Raw genomic sequence first — 8186 nt, 5'->3', positions numbered from 1 at the left:
AAAGACACAAGCACACATGATTGTTTTGGCACTGTTCACAATAGCAAAGACTTGGAACCAACCCAAATGCCCATCAATGATAGACTGTATAAAGAAAATGTGGCACATATACACCATGGAATACTATGCAGCCATAAAAAAGGATGAGTTCATGTCCTTTGCAGGGACATGGATGAAACCGGAAAACATCATTTTCAGGAAACTGAAACAAGAGAAGAAAACCAAACATTGCATATTCTTACTAATAAGTGAGTGTTGAACAGTGAGAACACATGGACACAGGGAGGAGAATATCATGTACCAGGGCCTGGGAGGTCGGGGGTTTAGGGGAGGAATAGCATGGGGTAGGGGGATTTGGGAGGGATAGCATTAGGAGAAATACCTAATATAGATGACAGGGCAATGGATGCAGCAAACCACCACCATGGCATGTGTATGCCTATGTAATAAACCTGCACAATCTGCACATGTACCCCAGAACTTAAAGTATAATAAACAAATTAAAAAAAAACAGTTGCATGTGGTGGTGCATGCCTGTAATCCCAGGTACCTGGGAGGCTGAGACAGGAGAATCACTTGAGCCTGGGAGATGGATGTTGCAGTGAGCCAAGATTGTGCCACGGCACTCCAGCCTCGTTGACAGAGTGAGACTCTGTCTCAAAAAAAAGAAAAAATTGCTGCCAGGGAGGACAAATAGCAAATGTACATTAAAAAACCTATTCAACAACTATATGCTGCAAGTCAAAAATAATTGTAGTAGGAATAATAATGGTAGCTTAAAATTATTGAACATATCGTATGTGCCAGGCGGCATTTTAGGCACTTTTGTTTTTAATCCCTGCAAGAGCTCCATAAGACACCATTATAGGTATGATTAGTTATTCTCCCTATTACAGTAAGAATATGGAGCCCTAGAAAGTGTGAGTGACTTGTTCAAGCTGATTGTACAAGTAGCGATTGAGATAGTCATGGTTTGACTTCAGAGCGAATATTTCTATCTATTCTAGGCTGCTTGATAGTAGATAAAGTGCTTGTCAGCGGAATGACCTTCGAAGCTTGGATGGCAATGCCAAATAAAGCCCTAAGAAATAACTAGAATTTAATACCATTTAAATATATTTATGAGCTATAAGGTCCTATAGATATGAATAATGTGAAAATGCAGGATCCGGTCATATTCAAAGATATTTAGAGCTAGATAAAAGGACATTTAAATTCTTAAGAGCCAAAGAAATAAAAATCCAAACAGGTTATGTAGCAGCCTGAGCTGGTTAGGATGAACTCAAGGTCTACTTCTCTTTGGCTACAAAGCTCCCATTAAGGACTGTAAATAGGACTCAGTAGGCCCCATCAGGAATTCAGTGGAACTGGAAAATGATAAAGTCAAAGATAGAAGAAAGGGGATGAAGAATTAGAGATGAGTTGAATAAATATTGAAAGGTTATAACCGAGCTATCTGGTGACTTTATCATTTTATTTTAGGGAACAGAGTGTAATAAGCTAAATGCTTTGAAGAATATGAATAATTTGTGCTATTTTTATTTTATTTTTGAGATGGAGTCTTGCTCTTTTGCCCTGGCTGGAGTGCAGTGATGCGGTTTCAGCTCACTGCAGCCTCCGTCTCCCTGGTTCAAGTGATTCTCCTGCTTCAGCCTCCCAAGTAGCTGGGATTACAGGTGTCCGCCACCATGCCCGGCTAATAGTAGTATTTTTAGTAGAGATGGGGTTTCACCATGTTGACCAGGCTGGTCTCAAACACCTGACCTCAGGTGATCCACCTGCCTCAGCCTCCCAAGGTGCTGAGATGACAGGTGTGAGCCAGTGTGCTCAGCCAGTTTGTGCAAATTTTAACTTAATCACATTTTCTTTCTGGGTGATAAAAAGGACAAATGTATACATTAATGATTCACATTTAATTCAGTGGATTAAATATGTGGCAAATACACAGTCAGACAATATTAATAGAATACACTGTTTATTGAGCCCGTACATAGCAAACATTTTGGTGAGTGGCTGTGCATTTCCCATTTAATGTAACAACCCTATGTCCTATGTAATACTAGTGTTTCCGTTTTATGTATGATAAATGAGGCACACAGAGGTTAAGTCATTTACTCAGGGTTGCATGTCATTTATTAGTAAGTGACAGAGTTTGGGTTGGACAAAGTCCATCTGAGGCCAAAGCCACCATGGGTTTGTTTAACTTTATCAGCAGTGATACGCAAGGTGGTGGGGCTATGGGAGTAGTCTGCCCCAACAGGGAGGAGCATTTTATGACTGACTTTGTTTATAGATGTTCCTTCTATACTAAACTTGTGTTCTTCAAAATTGTTCTCAATAAATTTCATCATAACTTTTAATTTTAAAAATACTTGGATTATAGTTACATTAAAAAGACTTCTGTTTCTTACCAAGATGGAATTACAAGAATTGGATTTACTCATCCACTGAAGCAACTGAAATTAAGCCTCAAACATTTATGAAATACAGGAAACAACAGTTTTCAAGCCATTTGAACATTAGATAGCAAAGAAGAACAATCCCTGAAAGATGGGAAATAGATGAGGGAGGTGAGCCCCTGTGATTACCCAGTTTACTGCCCAGAGAGAATTCCAGGCATCAGCAAGTGGGGTGGGGGTGGGGTGGGAAGGTGGGAACCAGGCATAGATGAGTGGTCTAAGAAATGGAGCTGGGAGTCTGAAGTCAAGATGGCTAGAGTTCGCAGGACAGAGTATCGAAGAGGAAAGGACTGGAGAGAGAGAGGAAGTGTGAGAGCGAGTGTGTGCAGGTGTCAATAGAGTGACAGAGAGAAAGCTCCGGAGATGTGCAGAGGATTCCTGAAAGTTTTCAGTTGGGTTCTGGCCAGCTCATGACTCTGTGGAAACTACCTTTAACATAGTATTTGGTTCTTTTAAAAAGAACTTGGCTGTTTAAAGCAAAATTAATAATATATTCTGGGGTTCATACGTATGTAGAAGTAAATCATGTGACAATACCACAAAACTTTCAATATCTGCTAACTTCCATATTTTCTTATGAATTTAGAGAAATAAGACATGACTATTTGTACCTTTTTGGAAATAATTTTGAATAATCAAACACCACATAATGTTTGATAAGACTAAAAATGCTATTTATTTATTAGACTATTTGCTGTGAGTGGTAATAGATGATAGGTGAAATGTTGTCCTCATAAAATATATTATATTTGAAAACATCAAGAAATGGTGGAAATAGTATGGGTTTTAAAATGGCGGAATTAGCTGGGACCTTGAGTATCAACTACCCCTGGGTGGATTGTGGAATTTGTATTAGTAATTTAAGAAGTTAGGCTCTGAGCTAAAGTAGTGTCTTACTGATCATATATTTATGGTTTATTCCCCTAAAATGTAAGCTTCAATGAGGACAAGGGCTTGGTTTTGTTCACTGATCTGAAACCTTCACGTTTGCATGTCATAGGTGCTGAATAAATATTTGATGAATGAATGACTAAATGTGGGTGAAAACTCTTGGGTGAATATATAAGGGTAGGGGAATTTTATTCTAAGTAGTTTTTTTTTTTTTCTTTTTTATCGGAGCAAGTTAAGCCTGGAGAAGGTAGTTTTTCTTAACCTATTTTTGTGTTAGAGACTTTCTTGAGGAAATGACAAAAGTTATGATGAATCCTCTTTCCAGGCAAATTACACACACGCACACACACACACACGCACACATGCGCGTGCGCACACACACACATTTACATAGTACTTCCTACAACAGGGTAAGATTGATGGACCGCTAAGCTGGCTAAGTTTGGCTGTGGACTTCCGGGTTAATACTCTTAATTGCAAAGGTAATTTAGGTCTTGGAGTTAGTTAAGGAAATGTTGTTTGTTAAGTAGAGGTAATCATCAGAATCACAATTAAACATTTAGTACAGTGTTTGGCACTTTATAAACACTCATGAATTCTAGTTCTTATTATGGGTGGAGCTTTGGAAGTAAAATGACCAGGTTCCACTTCACTTAGATTTATAATCCACAGTACAGTCTCCCAAGTGTGTATAGTTTTACAAAGATCCACAGATGATTTTAACATGTGAGCCTACATAAGAGACACTGATCCAAGTGAACACTGAATAGGGTTCTTTGGCAGTTGATCTCAAGAATCATGTTGAGGGAGGGAAAGTAATTACTGTACTTATTTACATTTCAATGTAATGTCTAATTGAGAGTCATTGTTTAGTGCTTTTGGAGTCATAGTTGTGACATTGATGAGGTAGATACACAATTAGACAAAAAATGCTGAAGTTCAGTGGAGACAGTGGAAGGGAAGAAAAAGCAGGAAGCCCAAACGCAACTGGAATAGAAGACAAGCCATAAGAGCAAGAGAACAATATTAGTAATGCTGAAGGCTTTATCATTGTAGTTGTTTTACTTTATTTTTCTTTTAATTTTCTTCCATTAAAAAAAATAGTGGTAAAATACACATAAAATTTACCATTTTAACTATTTTATTTTTGAGACAGAGCCTCATTCACTCTGTTGCCCAGGCTGGAGTGCAGTGGCACAATCTTGGCTCACTGCAGTCTCTGCTTCCCAGATGCAAGCAATTCTCCTGCCTCAGCCTCCCCAGTAGCTGGGATTACAGGTGTGTGCCACCACACCTGGTTTATTTTTGTATTTTTAGTAGAGATGAGGTTTCACCATGTTGGCCAGGCTGGTCTTGAATTCCTGACCTCAAATGATCCACCTGTCTTGGGATTGCAAAGTGCTGGGATTACAGGCATGAGCCATCATACCCAACCCATCTTAACTACTTTTAGTGTACAGTTCAGAGATACTAAATATATTCATAATGTTGTACAGCCATCGCCACCATCTATTTTCATAACTTTTTTCATCTTGTATCCATTAAGTTCAGATTAAAACTTCCTGATTTCTCCTTTCCACCTGCCCCTAGTAGCCACCATTCTGCTTTCTGTCTCTATGATTTTGAATACTTTAAGTAGCTCATATAAGTAGAACACAGTAGTTGTCTTTCTGTGACTGACTTATGTTATTTAATGTAAAATCCTTAACTTTCATCCATGTTGTAGCATGTGTCAGAATTTCCTTCCTTTTTAAAGCTGAATAATAATTCATTACACACGCACACACACACACACACACACAAACAACACTTTGCTTATATAGTGATTTTTTAAAAGCCTGATCTCTACTATCCTTGTGAATATTGATGAGCAATACTGCATGTGTTTGAGTCTTCTAATTTTGAAGAGAGATTCTCTAAAAGTTAGTACATAGCCTGAGATACTGGTTTTTAGAAAATTAGGGCCTATAAGAAAATGTGTAGACGTTTAAATTATTTGAGTTAAGAACTAGAGTCTGCTACCTAGTGCCTAAGTCTACAACAACATTGCAGTATAAAAAAATTTAGGGTTAGACATAAGGAAGAAACTTCTGGTAGTTTTAAAACACGGAATTAAGATTTAAGAGTAGATTAGATAAGGCTCATTGCTCTGCCAGTAAAATAAAAGCAATGTCTTCCACAGTCAAAGGTTTCAATTTTGTTTTAGGCAGATTAAAATTTCCCTGTTAGCCTTAGCTGGATAGGTGAAGCTATTTGGCTGACTGCTTATTTTTCAGGTAGAGTGAGTGGGGCTTTGGTCTGTAATCTTCCCACGATGGAGCCAACAGGGCTTACTTTCTTTTTTTTTTTTAAGGGATTACTTTCAAATGGTGGAGCTGCTGTGTCAGAGTAACCAGTTTCCTAGTGAGGCTGTCTTAGCTTCCAGTATAATGCTCATGTCACCCTGATCACACAACATGATTACAGAAAAAGCAGATCACCTTTGTTTAGAGGGTCAGGCTTTGAATAAGCCACTCTGAAAAATAGTTCAGGTAGATATACCCTTCTAGACTGGTGTGCTGTTTTGAAAGTATGCTGTTCCTTATTTAAAAACTTATTATCTTCTGTTTTCATTAGGAAACAATACATGTAAATTATGAAACAGTGGTAAGTGAATTTTATTTTCTGTAGGATCAATTCAGTATCATGATTTTTTTCTTATTATTACATTAGTTTTTTGTCTTCCCTCTGTGAAACCCTGAGCCAACCACGTGCTCCAGGCCACCTGGGGAGGTATAAGAAAACGAACACACTGGGCAGAAAAGACATGGGAAAAAGAACTATGGTAGGTGGAGACTGCTCCTTCACATGGTAAAGAGAATGAGAAAGGCCACCATCAGGCGGAAGAGCCCCAAAGCCTCTGAGAGGGCAAAGCCTGGAATGATGGCACAGAAGAAGAGCTGCATGCTTCAGAGGTGGGTTCCTGGCATGACCAAATGAGGCTTCTGAGCACAATAGCAGTCTCAGCCCCAGAGCCAGCTACCCTAACTGGGGCAACACCAGCCCCAGTGAACTTGGCTGCTGTGTTGATGTTCCTTGAAATGGCTCTGGTTTGGAAGCAGTGGCTATGGGCAAGTGAAGTAGGGGAACATGAGACTGCCAGGCTCTCATCTGTCTCTGGTCATTTCAGCACCACTGCAGATGTGGATGGCTCAGCAGCTGAGAGGTGTTCTTGACCAAGGAGGAGGTGGAGAGGAACTTGGAACAGGCTACATTTTCAAGGGGTAGGGGGCTGTGGCAGGAGAACTGCTTCCAATGCAGAGAAAACCCATATTGTGGTTTTTAGATTGGGATCCCTAGAGGCAGAACTTGACATGAAGCCCAAGTGAATCCAATGATTTACTGGGGAAGTGCATGCAATAGAAGGGATGGGAGAAAGGTAGAGTAAGGCAAGGGAAAAAAGGTAAATAAGAATGTGATTTCAACCACAGACTAGCTAGCTCTGGCCCCACAAGGGTCCCACAAGCCCTGGAGTGGAAATTTCACTATTAAATTGATCCCATCTTTTATTTTTATTATTTTAAAAATCTTTTTTTAGACAGTCTTCCTCTGTTGCCCAGGCTGAGTCCAGTGGCATAATCTTGGCTCATTACAACCTCTATCTCTCGGGCTTAAGCAATTCTGGTGCCTTACCTCCTCGAGTAGCTGGAGTGGTAGGGGTATGCCGGCACACCTGGCTAATTTTTGTATTTTTAGTAGAGATGGGGTTTCACTTTGTTGCCCAGGATGGTCTTGAACTCCTGGGTTCAAGTGATCTGACTGCCTTGGCCTATCAAAGTTCTGGGATTACAGGTATGAGCCACGAAATTGATCCCACCTGGAAGCACATTCTTTTCAGTCATTGGTCAAGATCTGCCTCCTAGGGAAGCAGGTGAGGCTTCCTGGGCAAGGCTATTGCCATTTGGCCCAGATAAATTCTCCTTGAAGGGGAAAACTCTCAGTTGTATTCAGGCAATACCATCAGCCTTCTCAGCTTCCATGAGTTCTGCATCCCTGAAATCAACCAACTGCAGATGGAAAGTATTCAGAAATAAAATTGTGTTTGTACTGAACACGTAAATATTTTTTCTTATTTTCTAAACAATGCCATGTAATAACTGTTTACATAGCATTTACATTGTATTAGTTATGAAGCTAAAGATGATCTGAACTATATGGAAGGCAGTGCATAGATTATATGCAAACACTACACCATTTCATATCAGGGATTTTAGCATCTGTGGATTTTGGTAACTGCTAGAGGTCCTACAACCAGTTCCCCATGGAAATCAAGGGAGAACCATACTCACACGAAGGGATGGGCGTGCCAGCTTATAATGGGGATTTAGGTGAAGCACCAGCAGCACCCACTACAGCACACCCTTTACACTGCTCACATCTTCTCTCTTCTTAAGTTCATTTTACTCAGACAAATATTTAGGATTTAGGTGGTCACAATTTCGGAAAAAACTTACAAAGGGGAAGGTTCATAGAATGAATTACAGCTCCCCACTGCTGTAATCTGTCCCAATGCCATCACTGATAGTCTTTGTTTTTCTCTCCTTCCACCCTTACAAGATGCCCCTTCCCAATGGTGAAGACTTCTGCTTGTCTAGCTGGCTTGCTTGGTGAATTAACCCAGACCCCCTTTCCTAGGAGGTCTGAGCCCTTGGCTCCATGGCCCTATTAGTCCATGGTTGCTCTGAGCGGCCTATTTACAGTTACAACTGGGTATGGGAATAGCTGATAAGCCCACTGGATCACCTTAATGCCTAACACATGTCCTTATGCTCCCGTTATATTGTTGAGCAGCCCTAT

General features: G+C 40.0%; 1 pseudogene; it reads right to left on the bottom strand.

Annotated features, from left to right (window-relative positions):
* Window positions 1–6193: 6193 nt before the first annotated feature.
* On the bottom strand, window positions 6194–6661 carry LOC100405762 (ATP synthase F(0) complex subunit C2, mitochondrial pseudogene; annotated as a pseudogene).
* Between the last annotated feature and the right edge of the window lie 1525 nt (window positions 6662–8186).

Source organism: Callithrix jacchus, chromosome 8 (assembly GCF_049354715.1).
Source record: "Callithrix jacchus isolate 240 chromosome 8, calJac240_pri, whole genome shotgun sequence".
Classification (NCBI taxonomy): Eukaryota; Metazoa; Chordata; class Mammalia; order Primates; family Cebidae; genus Callithrix; species Callithrix jacchus.
Note: the sequence above shows the minus strand (reverse complement) of the source record. Positions and strands in the feature narration are given on the sequence as shown.